Consider the following 26,616-nt stretch of genomic DNA (forward strand, 5'->3'; position numbering starts at 1 on the left):
ATGAAAACACGACGACCCAAAACCTATGGGATGCAGCAAAAGCAGTTCTAAGAGGGAAGTTTATAGCTATACAAGCCTACCTAAAGAAACAAGAAAAATCTCAAGTAAACAATCTAACCTTACACCTAAAGAAACTAGAGAAAGAAGAACAAACAAAACCCAAAGTTAGCAGAAGGAAAGAAATCTTAAAGATCAGAGCAGAAATAAACGAAATAGAAACAAAGACAACAATAGCAAAGATCAATAAAACTAAAAGTTGGTTCTTTGAGAAGATAAACAAAATGGATAAGCCATTAGCCAGACTCATCAAGAAAAAGAGGGAGAGGACTCAAATCAATAAAATCAGAAATGAAAAAGGAGAAGTTACAACAGACACCGCAGAAATACAAAGCATCCTAAGAGACTACTAAAAGCAACTTTATGCCAATAAAATGGACAACCTGGAAGAAATGGACAAATTCTTAGAAAGGTATAACCTTCCAAGACTGAACCAGGAAGAAACAGAAAATAGGAACAGACCAATCACAAGTCATGAAATGGAAACTGTGATTAAAAATCTTCCAACAAACAAAAGTCCAGGACCAGATGGCTTCACAGGTGAATTCTATCAAACATTTAGAGACGAGCTAACACCCATCCTTCTCAAACTCTTCCAAAAAATTGCAGAGGAAGGAACACTCCCAAACTCATTCTGTGAGGCCACCATCACCCTGATACCAAAACCAGACAAAGACACTACAAAAAAAGAAAATTACAGACCAATATCACTGATGAATATAGATGCAAAAATCCTCAACAAAATACTAGCAAACAGAATCCAACCACACATTAAAAGGATCATACACCACGATCAAGTGGGATTTATCCCAGGGATGCAAGGATTCTTCAACATACGCAAATCAATCAATGTGATACACCATATTACCAAATTGAAGAATAAAAACCATATGATCATCTCAATAGATGCAGAAAAAGCTTTTGACAAAATTCAACACCCATTTCTGATAAAAACTCTCCAGAAAGTGGGCATAGAGGGAACCTACCTCAACATAATAAAGGCCATATATGACAAACCCACAGCAAACATCATTCTCAATGCTGAAAAACTGAAAGCATTTCCTCTAAGATCAGGAACGAGACAAGGATGTCCACTCTCACCACTATTATTCAACATAGTTCTGGAAGTCCTAGCCACGGCAATCAGAGAAGAAAAAGAAATAAAAGGAATACAAATTGGAAAAGAAGAAGTAAAACTGTCACTGGTTGCGGATGACATGATACTATACATAGAGAATCCTAAAACTGCCACCAGAAAACTGCTAGAGCTAATCAATGAATATGGTAAAGTTGCAGGATACAAAATTAATGCACAGAAATCTCTTGCATTCCTATACACTAATGATGAAAAATCTGAAAGAGAAATTAAGGAAACACTCCCATTTACCATTGCAACAAAAAGAATAAAATACCTAGGAATAAACCGACCTAGGGAGACAAAAGACCTGTATGCAGAAAACTATAAGACACTGATGAAAGAAATTAAAGATGATACCAACAGATGGAGAGATATACCATGTTCTTGGATTGGAAGAATCAACATTGTGAAAATGAGTATACTACCCAAAGCAATCTACAGATTCAATGCAATCCCTATCAAATTACCAATGGCATTGTTTACGGAGCTAGGACAAATCCTCTTAAAATTTGTATGGAGACACAAAAGACCCCGAATAGCCAAAGCAGTCTTGAGGGAAAAACATGGAGCTGGAGGAATCAGACTCCCTGACTTCAGACTATACTACAAAGCTACAGTAATCAAGACAATATGGTACTGGCACAAAAACAGAAACATAGATCAATGGAACAAGATAGAAAGCCCAGAGATTAACCCACGCACCTATGGTCAACTAATCTACGACAAAGGAGGCAAAGATATACAATGGAGAAAAGACAGTCTCTTCAATAAGTGGTGCTGGGAAAACTGGACAGCTACATGTAAAAGAATGAAATTAGAATACTCCCTAACACCATACACAAAAATAAACTCAAAATGGATTAGAGACCTAAATATAAGAGTGGACACTATAAAACTCTTAGAGGAAAACATAGGAAGAACACTCTCTGACATAAATCACAGCAAGACCTTTTTTGATCCACCTCCTAGAGTAATGGAAATAAAAACAAAAATAAACAAGTGGGACCTAACGAAACGGCAAAGCTTTTGCACAGCAAAGGAAACCATAAACAAGACGAAAAGACAACCCTCAGAATGGGAGAAAATATTTGCAAATGAATCAACGGACAAAGGATTAATCTCCAAAATATATAAACAGCTCATTCAGCTCAATATTAAAGAAACAAACACCCCAATCCAAAAATGGGCAGAAGACCTAACCAGACATTTCTCCAAAGAAGACATACAGACGGCCACGAAGCACATGAAAAGATGCTCAACATCACTAATTATTAGAGAAATGCAAATCAAAACTACAATGAGGTATCACCTCACTCCTGTTAGAATGGGCATCATCAGAAAATCTACAAACAACAAATGCTGGAGAGGGTGTGGAGAAAAGGGAACCCTCTTGCACTGTTGGTGGGAATGTAAATTGATACAGCTACTATGGAGAACAATATGGAGGTTCCTTAAAAAACTAAAAATAGAATTACCATATGACCCAGCAATCCCACTACTGGGCATATACCCAGAGAAAACCGTAATTCAAAAAGACACATGCACCCGAATGTTCATTGCAGCACTATTTACAATAGCCAGGTCATGGAAGCAACCTAAATGCCCATCGACAGACGAATGGATAAAGAAGTTGTGGTACATATATACAATGGAATATTACTCAGCCATAAAAAGGAACGAAATTGAGTCATTTGTTGAGACGTGGATGGATCTAGAGACTGTCATACAGAGTGAAGTAAGTCAGAAAGAGAAAAACAAATATCGTATATTAATGCATGTATGTGGAACCTAGAAAAATGGTACAGATGAGCCAGTTTGCAGGGCAGAAGTTGAGACACAGATGTAGAGAATGGACATATGGACACCAAGGGGGGAAAACTGCGGTGGGGTGGGGATGGTGGGGTGCTGAATTGGGCGATTGGGATTGACATGTATACACTGATGTGTATAAAATTGATGCCTAATAAGAACCTGCAGTATAAACAAACAAACAAAACAACTAATACTAAACTTTCATTGGGTTATTTGTATGGAAATATGTTAATATAAATGTTTCAGACATTACATGAAATTTCTAAAAATCTTATATTTGTATGTGTATGGAAATATGTATGGAAATATGTTAATAGAAATGTTTCAGACATTACATGAAATTGCTAAAAATCTTATATGTTCTGGTATAATGTTATATGTAATAATCCTAGTTATTACTTTAAAATGTATATCTCAGAAATAACTAATTTTCTTGTCAACTGCATTATTATGAACTTTCATCAAATCTTTAACCGTGGTCATTTTTAAGTCTTTTGTCATAAAGAAAAAAAAAAAAAAGAAAGAAATAGTCAGTTAGTTAGTTAATTGTGCCGGGTCTTAGTTGCCACAGGCCAGCTCCTTAGTTGTGGTAATGAGATATTTTATATTCTTTTTTGTTCCTGAACAAAGGCCTCAGAATCCAGTATTTACTTGATAATGCTCACAGCATAGCTCAGCACGGAATAGCCACATTGTTTTTCTTTGGCTGCTATGTACCAAACAGCCTTTTGTACTGTTTTACCAAATGCATGTATTTAACACCTGTTTTAAAAAACATAGTGAGATCTCAAAAACTTGAAATTGACTAAAGTAAGATTCTCTCTGTAGTACTACTTATTTGACCAACACCACCTGATAACACCGGTGTGGTGCACCGAGCCTTACTCTAGCATATCGGGATACACCCCGTTTCGACAAGTGTTCATCCTCCAAGTCCCCAAGGCCTCTCACACACTGCCAGTGAAACTGCTTCCTGCTTGGGAAAGAGTGCCCCAGTTCGTTTCTTTAGAAGCTTGAAGGCTATGTAAGCCCTCCAAAAGGTTAGAGGGCAAAGAACAACTCTAAAACTGGCACATTTGTTTAAAGAAAAAGACTTGTCAATATTACAAGAGCCAGCTTGCTTTCACTTGTGACACGTTTTCTTAGGAGGCAAGGGATGTGGCCATGTGACTTGGACAAGCTGTTTCCCTCTGTCTCAGTGTCCCACCTGTGAGTGGGTAGTCTGACGAAGCTTAATGACAGACATCTGAATAACGATCATGAACAGTGGCATCTAATTTCCAAAATAAAAACAGGAGAATGAGTATGTCTTTCACAACAGGACGTCAAGTCTACCTCAAAGATATTGGTAGCCTTGAGTCCACTGCTTCTCACTGAGTGCAACTGTGCCCCCCAGGGGACATCTGGGGAAGTCTGAAGGTGATTTTGGCTGTCACGACTGGGAGGAGAGAGAGGGAATGTTACGGGCACCTAGTGAGTAAGAGGTCGGGACCTTGCTAAACACTCTACGATGCACAGGACTCACACACCACAGCAAAGGTTTATCTGGCCCCAAAAGTCAATGCCTTGGTTGAGAAACCCTGCCTTAGAGCAAACCACGGATACTCATCTTTAGCAGGTAACAGGGCATTTACTACCCACCTGTAAACCTACAGACTTCCCGACTTACACAGCTAATCCTGTGGCAGGAATGAAATAGAGAGCGTGTGACCATCTGGTAGTACCTAGGTTTGCCCCTCAAGTCACATGAGACAGTGCTGGAGACTGACATTTTCTATATTGGAGGTCTCTGGCAAGCCACCAGTTTTCTAACCTAAAAAGTCTAAGCAGCATTGTTACAATACACATAATAACACGACAATTCTGCTTTTATAGAGAAATTCGATGTGGGAAAGGAGCTTATCTGACATCAGAAGCAAATGCTTTGAACACATCACATCTGCTGGTTCGACTGTCAAATCTTGACAGCTGGAGACGTAGGAAGGTAGACAGGAGAGAACAGACCAAAGTTACGGGCCTGCTGAGTCCTCGGGGCTAACCATAATACACTTCGTACTGCCCTGGGTCCAGGGGTGTGTTCTAACACCCTCTCAGTCACTTACGGTCCATAGACAGACCAAGTATAAATTCACAATTACCAGCAAGTGTACCAAAAAAAGGCAGAGTTAAGTAACTTAAATGCGAGCCCTACCTGGTCTTTTTCTTCTTCATCGACAGAATCATCCGATTTTGCTTTTTCAGGGTCTTCCTCAGGTTTCCGTTTGGCAGGCCTGTCACACACACACACACACAGTAAAGCCAACTGTTAGCTCACCAGACCCTAGACCTCCAGTGGGCACGAAACAACTCATATTCCTCCCTACCAAGAGTACCCTCTCTTTGGAAAGATTCAGGGCATGGTCCCCTCTTCCCTCTGAGAAGCCCTTTTTGCCAGGACATTAAAAGAAGCTTCGAGCTTAATGTTTCTTTGGATGACAGGTTTAGAATACCACCATTTTGCAAACCTTAAGAAATAATGGATCTAGACTTTGATCAATGGCTGCTACAATCACCGAAGAGACATTACATGCCTCTGATGGACAGCCCCATGCTGTCAATGAAGTCTCACAAAATAAAGCTGGAATCTGATCAAGACTCTAGACCTAACTACCAGTTTACAGAAAACTGGAGGCAAGGGAACACGTTAACCACCAAAACGATGCAGTCAGCCAGACCTAGAAGCTATTAGAAAAAAAGACCTATTTTCTTTAAATCAATGGCAAGAAGATAAGGAATCTATCACTCGAAAGGCTTAAGGAGCAAATCAACCAAACTCTGTTACACAAGGGGAAGAATGAACACTGCTATATATTTGTTAGTAAGGAACTGTTACACTTTATAAGGCCTGTTTTGTCTTCTTCAAAAGACTGTTTGCTAGATGTTAGCAATTATGGCAAAATATGAATAAAAAACTTGTCAGAGAAAGAGACCTTGTCATCTAGAAATACAGTATGTGTGGATAAGATGACCTGTCCGATTTGTTTCAAAGTAATCCAACTGGGAGGAGATGGGTGGGTATGGAGCTGTAATCCATTTGGAACAATTTTCACTTGGAGCATGTGGGGGTATAGATGAAACAACAGCCAGGAGATGTTAACTGTTGACACTGGGTGATAGGTACACAGGGGTTCATTTTACTATCCTTGGTAATTCTGTGCATGTACATTTGAAGTTGCCTATGTGAAGAGTAAAAATGGATGAGATCTTCAGAAATGCTGTTCACGAATGTCTAATAACAGAATATCAAAAGGAAAACCGAAGCAATGTGGAAGTCAGAATTACTAAGTTACATCCTACTAATTTATATGTGTTTTACCAAAAACCGTTGGCCCCTAAAATGGGGGCTGTCCATTCATTATATACTGACCTCCTTGTGAAATGAGATGTGATGGTGGTCTGCCTGGCAGTTTGCCTTCTAATCCTGGGGCTAGATGAGACTTCAGCTGCTTAAAGAAAAAGAAACAAAAAAGCCACTAGGAATAAAGAGTTCACAGCCAAGGTACAGTTCTTCAGCATTACCAAGCTGGTGCAGAGACCAGGTTCTGAGGATTAAGTAACCTTCTCTTCTTATTCTCAGCAACCACCATCTTGATAAACTCATCAAATTAGCACCTGCCAGTCTGCTGGGCCATTTCAACACAAGCTCTTGTATGAGGGGCCCAACCCTGAGACGCACAAGGAAACAGAGCCTCCGTTTATTTCGTCAAAAGATGAAGTGGCCAAGCACCTGACCTGAGCTCAAGTCCCATGCTCTTTTTTTAAAAATTCCAGAAGAGTTACTCTGACTACAAGTGGGGAAGGAGTCTAAGAATAAATGTTTAGCTTAAACAGGCATGTAACTTACAAGTCATAGATATCAGCAGCTCCTGTTATCTTATACCTCATAAATTCAACCGCATTTGGGGATCTAATGCTCTATAACTTGGTTGAAGACAAAAATTTAAAGTATATATCTAAGCTAGTTAGACGTATACACAAGAGGGAATTCCACGGCGGTCCAGTGGTTAAGACTCGGCACTCTCACTGCCAAGGGCCGGGGTTCGATCCCTGGTTGGAGAACTAAGATGGTACAAGCCGAGCAACACAGCCATCCCCCCACCAAAAAAAAGGATACACAAAAAACAAGTACTGCCGGTGGAGGGGTTGTGTGGGGGGGGAACAGACAGACCCTATGGCGCCAAGTCTGTCCTCCCCTTAGGTGGCACCAGATTCCAACGAGGTCAAACGAGTCAAGCGCTCTTACAGTTTGTTTCTCCATCGGACTTGCTTCTCCTGGGCATGCAAAGTTTGGAAACAGGTTTGGGGGACTTGTTTTTCTCTGCTATTTCCACTCTGCGCTCCTCACCACTTGTCTGGCTCCCGTTTTCTAGACAGCCGTTCACTTCCCAACTGAAAGCATGAGCTCTGTTCTCCAAGGACAAATCTTTATTTAAAAGGGATCTGCCTTGAGCCAGGTAGCCCTCCTACAGCAGGAAAGGATCATTTAAGTAGCAGTGACTGTAAACAAGGGGCCATGAGAGAATAAGGAAACACAGGCGCTTCCTTCATAACTATCAGGGAACAGGGAGAGGTGGGATTATTCTGCCTCCCTGGTCACAGACAAGTTACATGGGAGGAAACGTTTTCTAGCCGCCGGGATGCTGACGACTTACCTCTGATAATTCTTCTCTATGTAGTTTGGTTTTCAAGTCACACAACTGATTCTTTATTTCTGTCTGCAGAAATTCACGCAAGAGATTCCGTTTCTCCTTCATGCATTCCTAAGGGAAGGACAGAGGTTTACAAGTCTCCACATTCCCAAGGTAGGAACCAATGGACTAATACACAAATAGTTACACTGCCTGGTCACATAACAATGACTGAATGGCAGGCAATGCTGAGTCGGCCAAAAAGAAAACTAAATATTCACAAGACATGTTCCTGATGTTTCCGTTAAGATCATATCACACACCATCTCCAGAGTGGTGACAAATGGAAAGATTAGAGGTGAAACAGACACATAATAGAGTACTAGAACAAAACTGATTTGGAAAAACAGTGTGACCAGGACAAGTTATAATCCAGACTTGATGGTACGGAACCCAGACTGGGAAACTCGATGAGTTACCAAAAGCTAACCCATAATAGCCTATTAGTACAGCACATTAGACAGAAACATCCACGTCATCCTCAACTTTAGGGAAAAGAGAGCCAATTCCACTTAATTTTGTTTTTATGAACTACATAGTATCTGTCAAATGGTCACATTTGATCACATATTTTGTTAAGGTGGAGATTACCTTACCTTTTCTGTTAACTATCTCTTTCCAAATCTTTGAGCCTGGGGGAAGAAAAGGGAAGAAACAAACGCTTGTTCAGCAACATTGTCCACCTGTAAGAATGCCACACTTTAAAGAACTTTGGAAATAAGTTGAACATGAATGTTAGAAAAAAATACAATGGTTTTTCCCTCCCCCAGTGTCTAGAATGCCCTACTGTAATGCCTGCACGTTAAGAAGTTATTTTCAATATGAATGAGGTCCCCCTTTTGGGGGGTGGTTTTCTGATGGTGGTAAGAGATGATATAGGAGATTATCTTCCGATAATATAGGGAAATCTATCTAAAGTAATTATTCAGTACTTGCCTGATAAGTCAAATTTGAAATTCTTCCATTTCACTGAATTCTTTCCTTCTTTCAACTTTTAATTAATAGAGTAAATTACATGATCCCATCACTCTCTTCAAGACAGTCTATAAATAACCTTAAATGTCATAAGTCGGAATTCATTACAGAAATTCACCCGTCATTTTCCAGTAAAGGAAAGCAGCAATTCAAATACAAGCAGTAATACTGTAGTGTATCAATTTGTTGCAGAGAAAAATGTTTATTTAAAAATTTCAAAATACTTTGTATACCAGCCCTCACTAAAAGTATTTTTTAACTGTACTGACATGGACCTGAACCCTTAAGAATTCATCTTTTTCCTCATTATATTTTGTAACCTGACATGCTTTGAAAATAGGCATATATTTTTTAAGTTACAAAACTATTTCAACTCAAAGAATTGTTTAACTTAGGCAAAAAGAAGAGATTAACAATATTATACTCAAACAATTTGCTTCCAATAGATAGAACTGAAGGGGGTATAAAATGACATTCCTCAAGTCTTCTGGATTTTATTTACTCATTGTAATGTACAAAGAGACCCAGGTCCCACCAGGTTAGGGACGTTGCTTCTATGATTTATCTTCTAAAGACAATGGATGAGCAAACCCACCTCCCCTTTAGCCCTGGTTAGCATCAGTCCCAGTGAACCTTCATTTCTCTTTCCTATCTAAATCAAGCTATTCCTCTATAATAACCCATTCTGAATAATGATTATTGAGATTTAAATAACAGCTTTCCAAAAACAACTCTATAGCAATTTATTCCAAATTAGCCCAATCTACAGTTTCTTCTTCATTTTAAGTGAAAAAGTAAAGAATAAAAACATTAGCTAATTTTTAACACATCATTTATCAATGATTCAAGTTGAAAACTGCTTCAACTTTAGCATCTCATGGGTACAAACGGATAAGGAATTTTATGCTAGAAGATTTGGTTGGATACCTGAAGATGTGGTTTATTTATGAGAGTTTTTGTGTTGTGTGTTGATAGATTTAACAACTAAAGAGATTTTGAACATCTTGGGGAGTACTCAATGACTGTCTAATTGTTTCTGTAACTTAGAATGTTTTTCAAGCGCACATGATATAAAAAGTATTATATTATAAAAGTAATATAATTTTGTCTTAATGGATTCTTTCCTAGAAATGGAGCAAATGTTTTGGCTACCAAATCCTTGCAATGATATTTAGTACTGTATTTTTAGCTTCTGCTCTTCTTAAATAACCCAAAAGCTGTACTTTTTATTTAAACCATGAGAACATAAAAGTAGGTGTATAGGTCAAGAGAAAGTACATCCACTTTGTGTCTTTGCCGACTCTTTTCAGATTGATATGTCATCTTTGTCTGAAATAGCAAGCCACATAATTTTGCATAGAAAATAAGAAACATACCTAGAAGTTATTTTTAAGTGTTAACATTTAAAGGGACCAGCACTACATAATATTTTTAATTCCATAAATATTTACTGATATCTGCATTATTATAACTCTCAAATTTTTCCTTAGAATTTTGAAAGAACTTCCTTCATTCCAGTATCATGGAAAAGTTTTTCAAGCTTAATTCAACAGGCTGTTTCAACTAGCCGGTATCTTTGATCTTTATTATGGTTAATTTTTCTTCATGAAGTGACCAAATTTGAATAAGGCTGATGGTCCATCATGGGGGAGATTCATCTCTCCGGCTTCTTCCTGCTGAGGGAGAATCATCTTTGGTTTGTGACATCACAGTCTGAGCTGGGCAAGTGGCTGTGATAGCAAACCGAGGATTATATCCCTTCAGTGTGAATGAGCTGCAAGAGATGTGGGTGCTATCATTTCAAGTCCTGTCACAGAGACACTACTGAGATGCATGACAGGAGTCAAGTGAGGGAAAGATGCTTGCATTGCAATTGTCACTTTTACAGCATCAGCCATTAAAGATAAAAGTACCATTTCACAGTTTCCTTCATTATTAATTTAAAAGAGGGAGTAAACGTCATGTTAATAAAACTCACAGATAATGATAAAATGGGAGGGAGGAAAGTAACCAGCGAGTAACCAGACAATAAAGGAAGAGGGACACGGAGAGTGAGGGATGGGTGCACAACTCAGCCGCGCCTCTGGCCACAGGAAGAGCAAAAAATAGAAGGCGCCAGCGCGCAGTGGCGGGCTGGAAACCCTCCGACCTCGGAGAACTGCGGAGAACCGGGGACCGGAGTCAACAACGGCTCCCAGGCGGTCCCAGCGTCCCGACCCGCACCCGGCCGCGACACAGTTTCCACAAACTGAGACACACGGAGCCCGCGCGAGGGGCGGCGGGTCGCGCGGGCTTCCCCGCCGGCTCCCCTGCAGGCCGGTCCCCCGCAAGCCGAGCGCACGAAAGGGCGCCCCAAAGGCGCCGGCCCAAGGCGCCCGCTGCGCTTTCCCTCCCGAAGGTGGGCTGCAGGGCCCAAGCGTAAACCCTGAGACAACAACACGCGCACCACGCCGCCACGGGGGACGAGAGGCCGGGCGCCCACCTGCCCGGACACCCTGCATTTCTGGAATCACCGGACGCCTGTGTAAATTTCCGTTCGGCGTGTCATTTGCCAAAGGCCACTCAAGATCAGGGGACAGGATGCCTCCTCTCCAAGGGTCCAGCCAGCCCACCCACTAAAATTACAGGACACAATGCCTCCGTTCCAAGGGCCCTGCCAGCCCACCCACTCAAATTAGGGGAGACAACGCCTCCTCTCCAAGGGTCCAGCCAGCCCACCCACTCAAGATCAGAGGGACAAAATGCCTAACTAAAACACAACAAAACAAAAACACAAAAAACTGGAGAGAGGAAGGAAAGGGTGTCCTCAAAAATAAAAAAGCTAAGCACGTTGACAGCGCTAAGAATAAACTACCAGGAAAAAGAAACCCTACATGTCAGATCATGAAGTACGGAAGGGCAAGCCCGCCGGCAGTCCAGGCCCGGGGGGACCGGGGTCCCCAGCCCTACAGAGCCAACGGCAGCCCGCCTCGGGCGCCCCTCGGAAGCGCGGGGTCCCCGCGGCCGAGTCTGCGCCCCCGGCCGGCCCCGGCTCCCCTCTGCCCACCCTGCGCGCGGGGGCTGGACACGGCCGCGGAGAACCACGGCGGGGCGGGAAGGGGGGCTCCAAAGAGGGTCTGGCGACTCGAGTCGCTCCGTTTCTCGGTGGGCTCAGCGCGCGCCGTGGGGGAAGAGGGGCGGGGGTCCGGGAAGAGGGGACGGGTGGCACTCACGTAGACCGGCAGCGGCCACGGGTAGACGGCGGGCTCGGCCCCCACGGACGACTCCAGCCTGGGCTCCAACTTCTCCCCCATGTCTTCGCGCGCGGCCCCCGCACCAGGCTAGTCTGGCGGTTGGGGGGAGGGGCGGGACGCCCGCCGGCGGGGGCGGGGCAGGCGGGCGGGCGGGAGGCTGAGGGGAGGGGGCCTGGCCTGGACCTCAGCCACCGCCGCCGCCGCCGCCGCCGCCGCCGCCGCGCTCCCGTCTGGCCCCCGGCTCCCTCTTTGTGGTCACAGGCCCGGGACCTCCAGCGCTGCCGCCAACTCGGGCCGGCGTGAGGCGAGCACAATGAGCCGGGGCCGGGCTGAACCACTCACTCGCGGCGCGCGCGCGCCGCCCACCCCGTGGACTCGCCCGCTCCACCTACGCACGCACGCACGCACGCACGCACGTCTTCGGCTGCCCCCGGCCACCCGCACCGGCCCGAAGTCGGGACCCGGGGAGACCCCCTCGGGGCTTGGGGTGGCGGGTTCGACTCCTGCCCTTGACGTACCGTCACACACACACACACACACACACACACACACACACACACACACACACACACACACACACACCAATAATAAGACTATAATTCCTCATTAAATATGACAGCCGGAATCCCGGCTTCTGTTCACAAAAATGCCCTGTATTTAGCCTATGCTAGGCACCAGACCCTGGACGCTCAGTACTGGCAAAAAAGGAAATGCCCTGCCCTCATGGCGCTGCCATTTTAATTGGAATAGTAGTGACAATGGTCAAGGGAGAAAATAAAGTGTCATCATCGCCACGGGGATGGTTAATCTCATGTGCGCACTGCGTGGGGCCCTGGCAACCACAAACATTATTCCAGATGTGGCCAGGAAGGTATTTTTCAGAAGAGATGAACACTGAAATTGGTCCACCTTGGGTAAAGGAGATTGTCAATGCCGTGGCGTGGGTGGGCCTCGTCCATCAGCTGAAGGACTGGAGAGAAAAATGAGGTTCCGAAGAAAGAGGGAACTGTTCCTCCAATGGCCTTGGGACATCAGCTCTTCCCTGTGTCTCCAGCCCAGAGTCCTGCCCTGACTTGCCTGCCTCACGGTCACATGAGTCAACTCCTTAAAACAAAACTATATATGTAAAAATACTGAATATATACAAGCCTATTAATTTGTATATGTGTGCATACATATTATATATATGTATACACATATGTTTATATGTGCGTGCGTTTGTAGTATATGTGTAAGTACTATATACAGTATACATACAAGCCTATATATTTGTGTGTATATATTGTATACATGTATGTATGTGCATATATATAGTATACATTTTATAAATGTGAACATGCTGTGTATATACACACACCCATATATTGATATATGGGTGTGTGTAGATATACAGTTTATGTACACTGTATGTATGTATACAGTGTGTATTTATATATAGGTGTGTATATATGTTGTATACCTGTATGTGTATATGTTTCTAGGTGTTACATGTATATATGTATATACTGTTATATACACACTTGCGTATGTATTTATATGTGTATGTACATGCGCATATTTACATATAGGTGTGTATGTGTGTGTATACATTGTATATATGTATATATCTGATATATATGATATATGTACGTGTACATACGATGAATTTATATATACAGTACATATATATTTTTATGCTATATGCTTTTATATGTAGGTGTATATGTGTGTCTATATGTATGTACGTGTACGTATTGCATGTATTATATGTGTATGTATGTATACTGTCTATATACACACCTAAATATCTTTGTATGTGTGTCTATATGTATGACATATATGTACCTAGGTGTGTATATTGCATATGTTATACGTATGTGTGCATACTGTATACATACAAACGATGCATTTTATATGTGTGTATGTATAGTGTCTATGTATGTGGGTATTGTATATGTTATGTGCATATGTGTGTATACATACTGTAGATATACAAACTATGCCTTTTATATGTGTGTATACAGGTAGGTGTGTATTGTATATACTATATGTGTATATGTGTGTATGCATACTGCATAGATACACTGCTGTATATTTTTGTACGCGTGTACATATGTACGTGTGTGTGTATATACACACACACACCCTATGGCTTCTGTTTGTCTGGAGAACCCTCACTGATACGGACACTTATGACAATTGAGCACCTGCTCTTTGCCAGCCAGGGAGCCAAAGGCTTGTCCTTGCGGTGTCTCCCTTAAGTGTCACAAGTCCCAGGAGGGAAGGTGATGCGGCTGCTACCAGTTGAGGTGCCTCAGGGTCAGAGAGGTGCACAGGGTGGGGGGCTGGAGCCTGGTGGAGCCCAGGTGGAGTTCTAGCAGCAGTACAGCCTAGCAGTCCCACTTCCCCGGGTGCTTCTCACAAAGACGCCAAGGGAGAGACGGGATCTGAAGGAGGGGATGAGGAAGCTTCCGTGGGTCCGCAAGCCCAGACCAAGGCTGACTCGTCAAGGGTGTTAGAGGTCAGGACTGTGGTTACCCTGGGGGTGGGCTTACACAGAGCCATTCACATTCTGAAAAAGTATCCATTCTGCTCTTGTTTGTATGTTTACCCCCCTCCCCCAAATCTTTTAAAAACAGATTCTCTTGGTTGCTGGGAACACACACGGGGAAGTTGTGTGTGAGGGGGTGTGATCCAGGGGACAGGGAGGATAAGCCCCCCCACTCGTAGGGCCAGGAGTGGCTCAGCTTTGTGAGCTGAGGATGGCCCACGAGGTCCCAGAGAGAAGGGTCCCTGCTCCGTCCCTGCTCTGTGCACCCCATTCCCAGCCCGAGAAGCCCAGAGCCACCCCCCGCAACACACACACACACACCAGGGAGGAGAGCCAGTCACCCTGGCTCCCAGGCTCTGGCTCCAAGGCTCCCGGCACTAGGAGCTCTTTTCAGCTTTCATGCTCTGTCTGTCTCTCGCCCGCCCTCCCTCCCTCCTCCGCTTCTTCCCCTCCCGCTCCATCTGTCCTCCCCTCCAGCCTGCATTTCTACACAGGATGGCTCACAGACAGCTGCTCCCCGTGCCCACCTGCCACCATTCGATGGATGTCAAAGCAAACCCTGGGGACTTCCCTGGAGGTCCAGTGATTAAGACTCCGAGCTTCCACTGGCAGGGGGCGCGGGTTCGATCCCTGGTCAGGGAAATAAGATCCCACATGCCGCACGGCATGGCCAAGAAAAATAAATGAATAAAAAATAAAGTTATAGTGATGAAACAGCCCTAGTGGTGCAAGGACGGGACGTATAGCTCTATGGTATAGAATAAAGGTCCAGAAACAGATCTATGAGAACTTGATATGACAGAAAGTGGGGAAATTAAGGAGTTTTCAATAAATGGCATTAGGACAATTGCATATCCATGTGGGAAAAAGTAAATTAGAAAAAAAAAAAAAAAAAAGGCAAGCCCTGGTCAGGTGTGACCTTGGGCCCAGGGCCATTGGCACACGTTGTCATGTGGGATGTTCTTCCTTAGACTCCTCCCTCCCCCCTGTGTCACTGTCACTTCCTCCAGAACCTTCCTGGACTCCCCTACACAAGCCTGGGGTGTGCCCTCACCCGCCCTGGATCACCAGAATTCCCATCCCGGCCCACCCTTCCCTGCCAGGTAAAGAACTGTGCATGGTCAATAAGACCATAGAGGTCATTGGCCATTGCTATTGCAGCTGGAATTGTTACTGTGTTTAGATAGGGTGACCAACACCCGCCCCCAGTTTGCCCAGGACCGCTAAGGTTTGAGCGCTGGAACTCTGGGGAAACCCTCAGTCCCGGGGGACCCCAGAAGGCTGATCAGCCTATTTAGGACGGATCTTTCACTTGATCTCCCAACCCCCGAGAGCCAGAAAGGGAATCTCCCCCCTCCTTCCATTGTAACCTTCATTCATCCATCCACTCATCCCTTTATTCAACTCCTTTATTCAGCAAGTATTTATGAAGCATCTACTACACAGCAGACACTCTTCTAGGTGCTGGGGACATAACAGCATCCCTGTCCTCAAAGAGCTCACGTTCTAGCGAGGGCAGCAAACAGTCGACTGAGAAGGTGTGATTTATCACATGGCGATGATGTCTCGGAGACCACTGCAGGGCAGAGGAGGTGGGAGAGGAAAGGGGCAGGTCTAAATGCAGGCGCTGACGGGATTGGGGCAGACCTTGCCCTGGGCCAGGCTGGTTGCTTCAACACAGCTGTCCTCGCCCAGGGCCATCCTGCCCCCGCCTCACCCAGTTCTTCCGTGACGTGTGGGGAAAATCTGTGGTTGTCACAACTCGGGGGGAGGGGCCCCTGGAATCAAAGGGGTGTGGCCAGGGCTGCTGCTAAACCCCACACAGTGCCCAGGAGGGGCCCTCAGCAGAGGATGACCCGCCCCGAATAACCCCAGTGCCGCAGGGGAGACCCTGCACTAATATTATTCAGACCCGCTGGTGCCCCCAGATTCCTGCACAGGCAGGGACTCTAACCGGGTCACCTCTGTATCCCGAGGTGACCTAGAGTGGGGCAGCCAGGAGGGCTGAGATGAGCATCGGGGGTGAAATGACAAATCTCTGTGCCCACTCTCCGCGCCGCACCCCAGGGGCGATGGCCTCTATCTCCTCCCTGTGCAGGTAGCTTTTCCCTGAGCCATTTCTTCTTGTCAAGGTCCCTGTCGCAGGTTGGGTTCCCCAAAGATGACGTTGAGAGCAAGGATTGGAGTGCAGGTGGTTGATGTGAGACGTGCAGCAACAGATACAGCTGCCATAGGGTCCCGCAATTCCACTCCTGGGCATAGATCTGGAGAAAACTCTAATTCAAAACTATACACACACCCCTGGGATCTCCTGGGTGGTCCAGTGGTTAAGACTCCGTGCTTCCAGTGCGGGGGGCATGGGTTCCATCTCTGGTCAGGGAACTAAGATCTCACATGCTGTGTGACAAAAAAAAAAAGAAAGAAAGAAAGAAAAAGAAAGAAAGAGAGAAAGAAAGAGAGAGAGGGAGAGAGAGAAAGAAAGAAAGAAGGGAAGGAAGCAAGGAAGAAAGAAAGGAAGAAAGAAATAAAGGAAGAAAGGAAGAAAGAAAGAAAGGAGGAAAGAAAGGGAGGAAGAAAGGAAGAAAGAAAAAAAAAAGAAAGACAAGATACATGCACCCCAATGTTCATTGCAGCACTATTTACAATAGCCAAGACATGGAAGCTACCTAAATGTCCACTGATGGATGAATGGATAAAGAAGATGTGGTACATATATACAATGGGATATTATCCAGCCATAAAAAGAATGAAATAATGCTATTTGCAGCAATGTGGATGGACCTAGAGATTACCATACTAAGTGAAGTAAGTCAGAAGAGAAAGACACATATCATATGATCTCACTTATATGTGAAATCTAAAATACGACACAAATGAACTCGTCTACGAAACAAAAACAGACTCACAGACATAGAGAACAGACTTGTGGTTGCCAAGGGGGAGAAAGAGTGAGGGAGGGTTGGATTGGGAGTTTGGGGTTAGCAGATGCAAACTATTAAATATAGGATGGATAAACTACAACATCCTACTGTCTAGCACAGGGAACTATATTCAACATCCTGTGATAAGCCATAATGGAAAAGAAAAAAGTTTTATTTATAGGTTCCATCCCTAACTGAGCTGGCCCATCCCCTCCCATGGTTCTAAGTGCAGCCCGAGGCTGCAGACTTCCCACCGTGGTCTTCAGCTCCAGAGCAAGCCACCTGCAAACCACCCACATCTTTCCAGGGGCTGGCAACTCTCCTTTGCTACTGATTCCAAGACACATCCAGATAGCAAAAATGTGACCATGAAAAGAAACTCAGGCATGTTCAAATCAGGGAAATAACATTCTTATCTCTGTTCAGTACTCGCTTAATTTTAGAATAGCTTAGAGTTACAAAAAAGTGGCAAAGATCTGTACAGAGTGTAGAGTGCCGTGGACCCTGACCCAGTAACCCTATCTCCAACACGTTAGTACGTTAGTATGACATGTTTATCCAACTAAGGAACCAAGATGGATACATTGTTATTAACTAAAGTCCACACTTCATTAGCATTTCCCTAGTTTTCCCCTAACATCCTTTTTCTGTCCCAGTCTCCTCTGGGCTGTGACATTTCTCAGATGTCCCTGGGTTTTGATACCTTGAAAGTTTTGAGGAGGACTGGTCAGGTATTTTGTCCCTCAATTTGTTTGTCTGTTTTCTGATGTTTTCTTATGGTTGGTCTGGAGTTATGGGGTTTGGGGCGGAAGATCCAGACAGAGATAAAAATGCCATTCTCCTCAGGTCACATCAAGGATACACACCATCAACGGGACTTATGACAAATGATTTTACCCTTGATCACCTGGCCAGTAGCGTCTTTTTTTTTTTTTTTTTTTGCTGCGTTGGGTCTTCGTTGCGTGCGGGCTTCTGTAGTTGTGCATGGGGGCTCAGTAGTTCTGGCTCCCAGGATCTAGAGCGCAGGCTCAGTAGTTGTGGCCCACGGGCTTAGTTGATCTGCGGCACCTGGGATCTTCCCGGACCAGGGCTTGAACCTGTGTCCCCTGCACTGGCAGGCGGATTCTTTTCTTTTCTTCTTTTCTTTTGCAACCAAAACTTTAATCCCAAGGATTCTCACAAAACATATTACAAATGACAGCATGAAAAAAAAAATTGCACAGTAACTCAAAGTTCAGCTCTACAATACTCTTAATCCGGCAGGACATTGGTATCTTGATCATCTCAGATTTCCAAAAAATATTACAAAGAGCTATGTATTCATGTACAGCAATCACAGAGGGGACTTATGACCTAACTCAAAGGTAAACTAACTTCCTTAAAAATCTTAGATTCTCAACTCCCTGGACCTCTTGTCCCGTGTGAAGACTAGTGGAATTTTTAAACCTCTAATCTAGGGTAAGGGTGCAGCTTTCATTTTTACCTGCTGGCTTGTGTTCACAGCACCTTTTAAAGACTGCTTGCTTAACTACAGCTGCATACCATATCCCAGCTACAGAAAGTCTTTTCCATGTTTGCCAGTGTTGTTTCCATAATAGTAAACATCACACTTTAGGTGGGCAGGAGTTAAAGTTTTATTATCAGTCTAGGCAAGACCAAAAATTCAAAGCAAATTCAATTTTGCTTAAGGGAACATTGGAAGGTAACAATTCTTCATATCACATGCCTCATGTGACCCATTTCAAACCATAGAGAATGACACCTTTATGGGTCACTGTCCCAAGAGACAAACAAATGTGAACAACTAAAACATTTAAAAAGTGCACCAAGCTTCAGAAGTCTCAAACCAAACTTGAATTTTCTGTACATACTCCTGTCAAATGAAGTTATTGCCTGTACACCACTCCTCTTGCAAAGTGGTCTTCTATTTCCTTTCATTTGACCTAGATCGGCTAGGAGACCTAGAGAAAGATCGGGACGGCTTGTGATTTCTCTCCTGGGACAGTCATCTCTCTCTTCTCCTATATCTAGAAAGGGACCTGCTCTGGCTGACGGAGAAGGCTCTCCATCTTGGAGATGTGTGGGAGGTGGAGGACTCCTCCTCCGATAATCATCTCGAGGGCGACGACCCCAAGAAGGAGGCGGTCACGATTTGGACTTCTCTTTTCCCCATTCGACAGGTCCACTCTTACTCGGCAGCCACATAGTGTTCTCCCATCTAGTTCTCGGACAGCATCGGCTGCATCTCGGGGATCTTCACATTCAACAAGAGCGAAGCCGGGAGGGCTTTTAGCAACCCACACACTTCAGAGTGGTCCGTAATAGCCTAAATCTCGTTCCAATTCAGCCTTGTTACCACTGTTTGCAAGATTCCCTACATAAACTTTACAGTCCAACGGACAGGAATCACGATGCAAGACCCTCGTGGCCTCCTGTTTTTCACGGGCCACAGGGTGGTCCCGGGCCTCTAGAATCTGGCAGCTGAATCTGCTCGCACAAGCTGTCCTGTGGGGATGCTTTTCCCCCTATGTGTCCAGCCCGGGGCCCCGCGGTCTTGGCCCGGCCTCCCCGGTGAGAGGGTGAACCCCAGCTCCCTGGAGCAGACACTCAGAGCCCTGGTGACCGGACTCACGGCTGACGGGGCTGGAGCGGCGGCTGGACATGTGTGGCCAGCCTGGTGGTGTTTGGCCCCCTCTGCAGTGCCAGTTCCAGCTGAGAAAGAGCCTCCCTGTGTTATTTTCTCCTGGTTGTGTAAGGATCCCCGGTGTCATCTGACAGAAATGTAGATGGTGTGTTCTTTCTCTCTTTTCTCCCTGCTTCCTCTCCTCCCTCTCTCCCTCCCTGTCCCTCTTTCCCTGTTCTGCTCTCCCTCTACCTCTTTCCCTCTCCCTCTCTCTCTCTCCCTCCCTCTCTCTCCATCTGTCTCTCCCTCTCTCCCTCCCTCTCTCTCTTTCCTCTCCCTCTTTCCTCTCCCTCTTCCCTCTCCTCTCCCTCTGTCCCTGCCTCTCTCCCTGTGCCTGTTTCCCTGTCCTTGTTTCCGTGTTCCGCTCTGCCTCTACCTCTGTCTCTCCCTCTCTGGGAGGGAGTGAGGGAGATGGAGAGACGGAGGGAGAGGGAGAGTTGGAGAGAGAGGGAGAAGAGGGAGGAGAAGGAGGGAGGCAGAGGGAGGGAGGGAGAGGTCTCTTCCTCCCTCCCTCTGCCTCTCTCCTCCTCCTCTCCTTCTCTCCCTCACCCTCTCTCCCTCTCCATCCCTCCATCATTTTCCCTCCTGCTCCCTCTCCCTCTCTCCCTCCCAGAGAGGGAGAGACAGAGGGAGAGGGAGAGGGGGGAGAGAGGGACACGGAGAGGGAGGGAGGGAGACAGAGAGGGAAGCAGGCACCCTCTCTCCTTCTCCCTCTCCCTACCTCCTTCTCCGACTCCCCCTCTCCTTCGCTCCCTCCCTCTCCTCTCCCTCTGTCTCTCCCTCTCCCTCCCTCCCTCTAGGAGAGGGAGAGGAAGGGAGGGAGAGGGAGAGGGAGAGGGAGAGATGTCTCGCCCTCCCTCCCTCTCCCTCGCCCTTTCCCTTCCTCTCTCCCTCTCCCTCCCTCCTTCTCCCTCTCCCTCCTTCTCTCCCGCTCCCTCCGTCTCTCCCTCTCCCTCCGTCTCTCCCGCTCCCTCCATCTCTCCCGCTCCATCATTCCCTCTCAGACAGGGAGAGATGGAGGGAGAGGCAGAGATGAGGGAGAGGAGCAGAGGGAGGGGGGAGAGAGGGAGAGGGAGAGAGGGAGAGAAGAAGGAGAGCGGGAAAGGGAGGGAGGAAGAGACCTCTCTCTCTCTCCCCCCTCTCTCTCCTTCTCCCTCTCCCTTGTCTCTGCCTCTTCCTCCGTCTCTGGGAGGGAGTGAGGGAGATGGAGAGACGGAGGGAGAGGGAGAGGGAGGAGAGGGAGCGAGGGAGTGGGAGAGAGGGAGCGAGAGAGGGATAAAGGGAGGGAGAGAGGGATAGAGGGAGGGAGGGAGAGACGTCTTTGTCTTTCCTTCCCTCCCTCTCTCCCTCTCCCCCCTCCCTCTCCTGCTCTCTCTCCCTCCACCTCCTTCCCTCTCCAGAGAGGGAGAGGGAGCAGGAGAGGGAGAGAGGGAGGGAGAGAGGGAAAGGGAGAGAGGAAGACACCTCTCTCTCTCTCCCTCCCTCCCCCCTCTCTCTCCCTCTCCCTCTCCCTTGTCTCTGCCTCTTCCTCCGTCTCTGGGAGGGAGTGAGGGAGATGGAGAGACGGAGGGAGAGGGAGAGGGAGGAGAGGGAGCGAGGGAGTGGGAGAGAGGGAGCGAGAGAGGGATAAAGGGAGGGAGAGAGGGATAGAGGGAGGGAGGGAGAGACGACTTTGTCTTTCCTTCCCTCCCTCTATCCCTCTCTCTCCCTCTCCCCCCTCCCTCTCCTGCTCTCTCTCCCTCCACCTCCTTCCCTCTCCAGAGAGGGAGAGGGAGCAGGAGAGGGAGAGAGGGAGGGAGAGAGGGAAAGGGAGGGAGGAAGACACCTCTCTCTCTCTCCCTCCCTCCCCCCTCTCTCTCCCTCTCCCTCTCCCTTGTCTCTGCCTCTTCCTCTGTCTCTCCATCTTTGGGAGGGAGTGAGGGAGATGGAGAGACGGAGGGAGAGGGAGAGGGAGGAGAGGGAGCGAGGGAGTGGGAGAGAGGGAGCGAGAGAGGGATAAAGGGAGGGAGAGAGGGATAGAGGGAGGGAGGGAGAGACGTCTTTGTCTTTCCTTCCCTCCCTCTATCCCTCTCTCCCTCTCCCCCTCTCTCTCCCTCTCCCCCCTCCCTCTCCTGCTCTCTCTCCCTCCACCTCCTTCCCTCTCCAGAGAGGGAGAGGGAGCAGGAGAGGGAGAGAGGGAGGGAGAGAGGGAAAGGGAGGGAGGAAGACACCTCTCTCTCTCTCCCTCCCTCCCCCCTCTCTCTCCCTCTCCCTCTCCCTTGTCTCTGCCTCTTCCTCTGTCTCTCCATCTCTGGGAGGGAGTGAGGGAGATGGAGAGAGGGAGGGAGAGAGGGAGGGAGGGAGGGAGGGAGAGACGCCTTTGTCTTTCCCTCCCTCCCTCTATCCCTCTCCCTCCACCTCCTTCCCTCTCCAGAGAGGGAGACAGAGAAGGAAGCAGGCACCCTCTCCGGAGAGGGAAGGAGGTGGAGGGAGAGGGAGAGGGAGCAGGAGAGGGAGAGAGGGAGAGAGGGAGAGAGGGAGAGGGAATGAGGTATCGGAAGAGCGGAACAGGGAAACAGGGACAGGGAAAGGGGGACAGGGAGAGAGGGAGAGGGAAAGAGGGAGAGGGAGAGAGGCAGAGGGAGAGATGGAGGGAGAGTGAGAGTGAGAAGCAGGGAGGTAGAGGGAGGGAGGGAAGGAGAGAGAGAGGGAGACAGAGAGGGAGAGAGGGAGAAGGGCTGATGGGGGCTCCCTCCCCCTCCCCTCCTCTCCCCACTGCTTTCTCTTTCTTCTGCTTCAACAAACACCAGGCGCCTTTTAGATCAGCCCTGAAGTCAACGTTGATGCTTGGACGGCTTGACCTCCCCGCTGCCTTCCAGCCCGGGACCACAGCTGGGAGATGAAGTCTGCGGGGTCCTGGGCAGCGGCGGCGGGCTGCACAGGCACCTCCTCTGACGCCCAATCTCTCCTCCTTTACGAGGCAGCCGCCAGCTCCCCTCCCTGACTCCCCAAGATTTGGGGCCTTTTTAATATGTGTCGATAATGCCATGAGCTACTATTTAACTTTTCCACGAGGACCCATCTCCCGAAATGCAGTGCTTTTCAGCCTTGGCTGCACTAGAGAACCCCCAGGGAAGGGAGAGACGTCTGTACCTCCCTCCCTCTCCCTCTCCCTCCTCCTCTCCCTCTCCTTCTGGGGTGATGCCCGATGAGCTCAGATTCGCAGATGTTCCCCCCATCTCCTCTCTGTGCCTTGCGTGGGGTCTGGGCCTTCTCACTGTGGCCCGGGTATGGCCTTGACATTCAGACATCGGTTCCTGCAAGGACACTTGCGTTTGGTCCATACCGCGTGTGGCTGCAGTCTGTGCTTCTCCTGTTCAGCATCTTCAGTAGATGGGGGCTGTGCGTGAGCCCTTCATCTTCCCCGCAGACACCACTGGTGCTTGCTCGGCCTCGTGGGTGATGTGGGGGGCATGGGGGACAGTCCTGTGTCCCCACCTTCTTGGGCTGCAGACAGGCCACGTTGGTCCTGTGGTGACTGGGGGCTCCCAGGAGAACCCCACCGCAGAGCCGGAGAGGTGGCCCCAGAGAAGGTGGCGTACGCCCGCCTGGGGCAGGGCCTCACCAGCCAGCCCCGGGCCACCTGCAGCAACAGGCGTCTCGCCGTCCATGGGGCTGGGTGTTCGGGCACCGTGGGGATGACCTGCTGTCTGCACGGCAGCCGAGTCTGTATTGTTGAGCCCGGGGAGGCCCCTGGGTGGCTCCTGGAGAGCCTGGTCACATTTCTTCCTGCCCTTGGCCTTAGAGCTCATCACGGTTCACGCCGTTTCTGGTCCCAAAAGGACCTGTGTTCATAAAGACCACGTGTTAGGACAGCACCAAAGTGTCTAGAAATCCGGGCCAGGAGGAGGAGGGAGGGGGATTGGCTGTGCCCGCCAGTGGCCTGAGAGCCCTGCCCGCCCTCAGAGACCTGGCCCGGGGCCCGTGGGGAGGGCGTGGCCCACGGTCCCCAGCGCTGGCCGTCTCTGGGTTCCAGGAGAACTGCGCGATCCTCGGGGAGCTGGTAAGGCTGCAGGCTCAGAAGTCCCGCCTGCTGGGGTTCAGCACGCGTGCCGACTCCGTGCTGGAGATGAACATGGCCAAGACCAGCCAGGTGGTGGCCACTTTCCTAGGTAACCCCGCCTCCCCGAGGGTCAGGCGGACCTTGACTGGACGTGGTGCTGCCTGAGACCCGACTGTGTCAGCCCTTGGGGGTCGCCTTCCCCAACCCTTCATTCTGCCTCGAGGGGCGTGGGGTGGGTGGCGGCTGGGAGGCTGCCACAGGGACATAGCCGAACCTCTCCCCTCCGCCCGCAGATGAGCTGGCCCAGAAGCTGAAGCCCCTCGGGGAGCAGGAGCGGCCGTGATCCTGGACCTAAAGAAGGCCAAGTGCCAGAGGCGGGGCCTGCACTTTGATGGGCCCATCAACGTCTAGGACCTGTGCTGCTACATGAACCAGGGGGAGGAGACGCGCTACCACGTGGACCAGTACCTGCTCGATGAGTCCTTCCCCATGCAGGTGGTCACGCGCGGGTGGCTGGGCATCTCCCAGGAGCTGCTGGGGCTGACCTTCGACCTGGAGGAGGGTGCCAACGTGTGTCACGGAGATGTGAGGCTCTACACGGTCCGGGACGCGGCCGCGGACAAGGTCATCCATCGGCAAGTTCTACCTGGACCTCTACCCTCGGTGCATGCGTGGGGGAACCTGTCGGCCGTGGGCCAGGGCTCCTCTGTGGAAGCGGGGCCTCACCCGCGTCCCTCCCCAGGGAAGGGAAGTCTGGGCACATGGCCTGCTTTGGCCTGCAGCCGGGCTGCCTGCAGCAGGATGGGAGGCGCCAGATTGCCATCGCGGCCATGGTGGCCAACTTCACCAAGTCTACGCCCAACCCGCCCTCCCTGTTGCAGCATGATGAGCTGGAGACCTACTTCCATGAGTTCTGGCAAGCGATGCACCAGCTCCGCTCCCAGGTGGGTGCGGGCGCGGGGCTTCAGGCAGGGGGCGGGGAGGGCCCGGGCTCTCCCGTGGTTCTCAGGCAGGCCCTCGCCACGGGATTCTTCCGCTGATGTCACCCCGCACGTGGTGACGCCCTCGGTGTCAGTTTCCATCATCAAACCCCACGCACAGGGCGTGTAAAAAAATGGAAGTGGATGTCCTCGAGACTCTGGAGCCTGGAAGCCGCAGATCAAGGAGTCAGGACTGGTTCCCTGCATGTTAAATACGTGTATTCAAGAGTTGCCTTTAAAAAGACAAAAGAAAAGAAAGGAACGTTGCATGCAAGTCTGGTGACAGGCGGTGATGAGAACCAGAGGGAAGGCTCTGGGGCCGGGAGCGCCGCGCCCTGTGAGGCCCTGGGGCTGCTGCCAGTCTCGGTGGAGGCTCAGCAAGTCCCAGGGACTTCCCCACCGGGGGGCGGGGGTGTCCCCAGCTGAGCGTCTGGGCCCAGGACCCAGTGCTCCTTCAGTCTTCCTGCGGTCAGCCCTTCGTCCTGAGAGCGATGCTCTCACAGGCTGCACCGGAGCGCGTGGGGACACTTTACTGAGCTGTGCAGCCGTCACTACTGCCCTGTTTTGGAACATTTCCCTCACCCCAAAAATGTCCGTCACGCCCTTAGTTATCATTCCCTCCCCGCCCCCTGCCCCTGACAACCAGGAACCCACTCTGACTCTGTGGATCTACCTGTTCTGGATGTTCCCCCTCAGTGGGGTCACACCCTGTGTGCCCTTCTGTGTCTGACTTGTCTCGCTGAGCATCGTGTTCTCAGGGTGCCTCCACGTGGCAGCGAGTGTCAGGGCTTCACACCTTTGCGTGGCTGAGGGCCGAAAAAAAGACAAACGACAAGAAAGGCACGTTACCTGCGACTCTGGCGACAGCCGGTGATGAGAACCAGAGGGAAGGCTCTGGGGCCGGGAGCGCCGCGCCCTGTGAAGCCCTGGCATTGCTGCCAGTCTCGGTGGGGCACGGGCAGCGCCGTCCCCCAGAGCTGCTGGCCAACTCATCAAGTCCCGGCTGGCCAACCCCGGTGCGGTCGGGCCGAGGGAAAGGAAAGGGGCTCCCGGACCGCCCGGCTGGAAAGCGCGGCCTGCACACAGTGCCAGCCCCCCGTCTCCTTCCTCCCGCCCTCCAGGCCTCTTCAACCTGCGCCAGATCGTCCTGGCCAAGGTGGACAAGGCCCTGCACACGCAGACGCCCGCGGACCCGGCCCAGGAGAATGCCCGCCTCTGCCAGGAGGTCCTCGGGGTCCCAGCCACGCCAGGTAGCCAAGTGCACGCCGGGCCCACCTTAGCGGTCGCTTGGCGGCTACTGCCCAGGTCAAGAGGATCCTCTGGTGGTGTGTGAAGGGGGACCGACTGACGGGCTCTGGCCGAGGCCCGCTGACCTCTGGCCTCTTCCTGCCTCGGTTCCTGGGCTGGTCCCTCCAGCTGTGGCCCGCGGAGTCCGAGGGTGGGGTGGGCGTATCTGCACGTGCTTTCTGGAGAGCCTGGAAGAGGCAGGAGAGGGCTTCATACCCCGGACGGAACGCG

This window comes from Eschrichtius robustus, chromosome 1 (assembly GCF_028021215.1).
Source record: "Eschrichtius robustus isolate mEscRob2 chromosome 1, mEscRob2.pri, whole genome shotgun sequence".
NCBI classification, from domain to species: Eukaryota; Metazoa; Chordata; class Mammalia; order Artiodactyla; family Eschrichtiidae; genus Eschrichtius; species Eschrichtius robustus.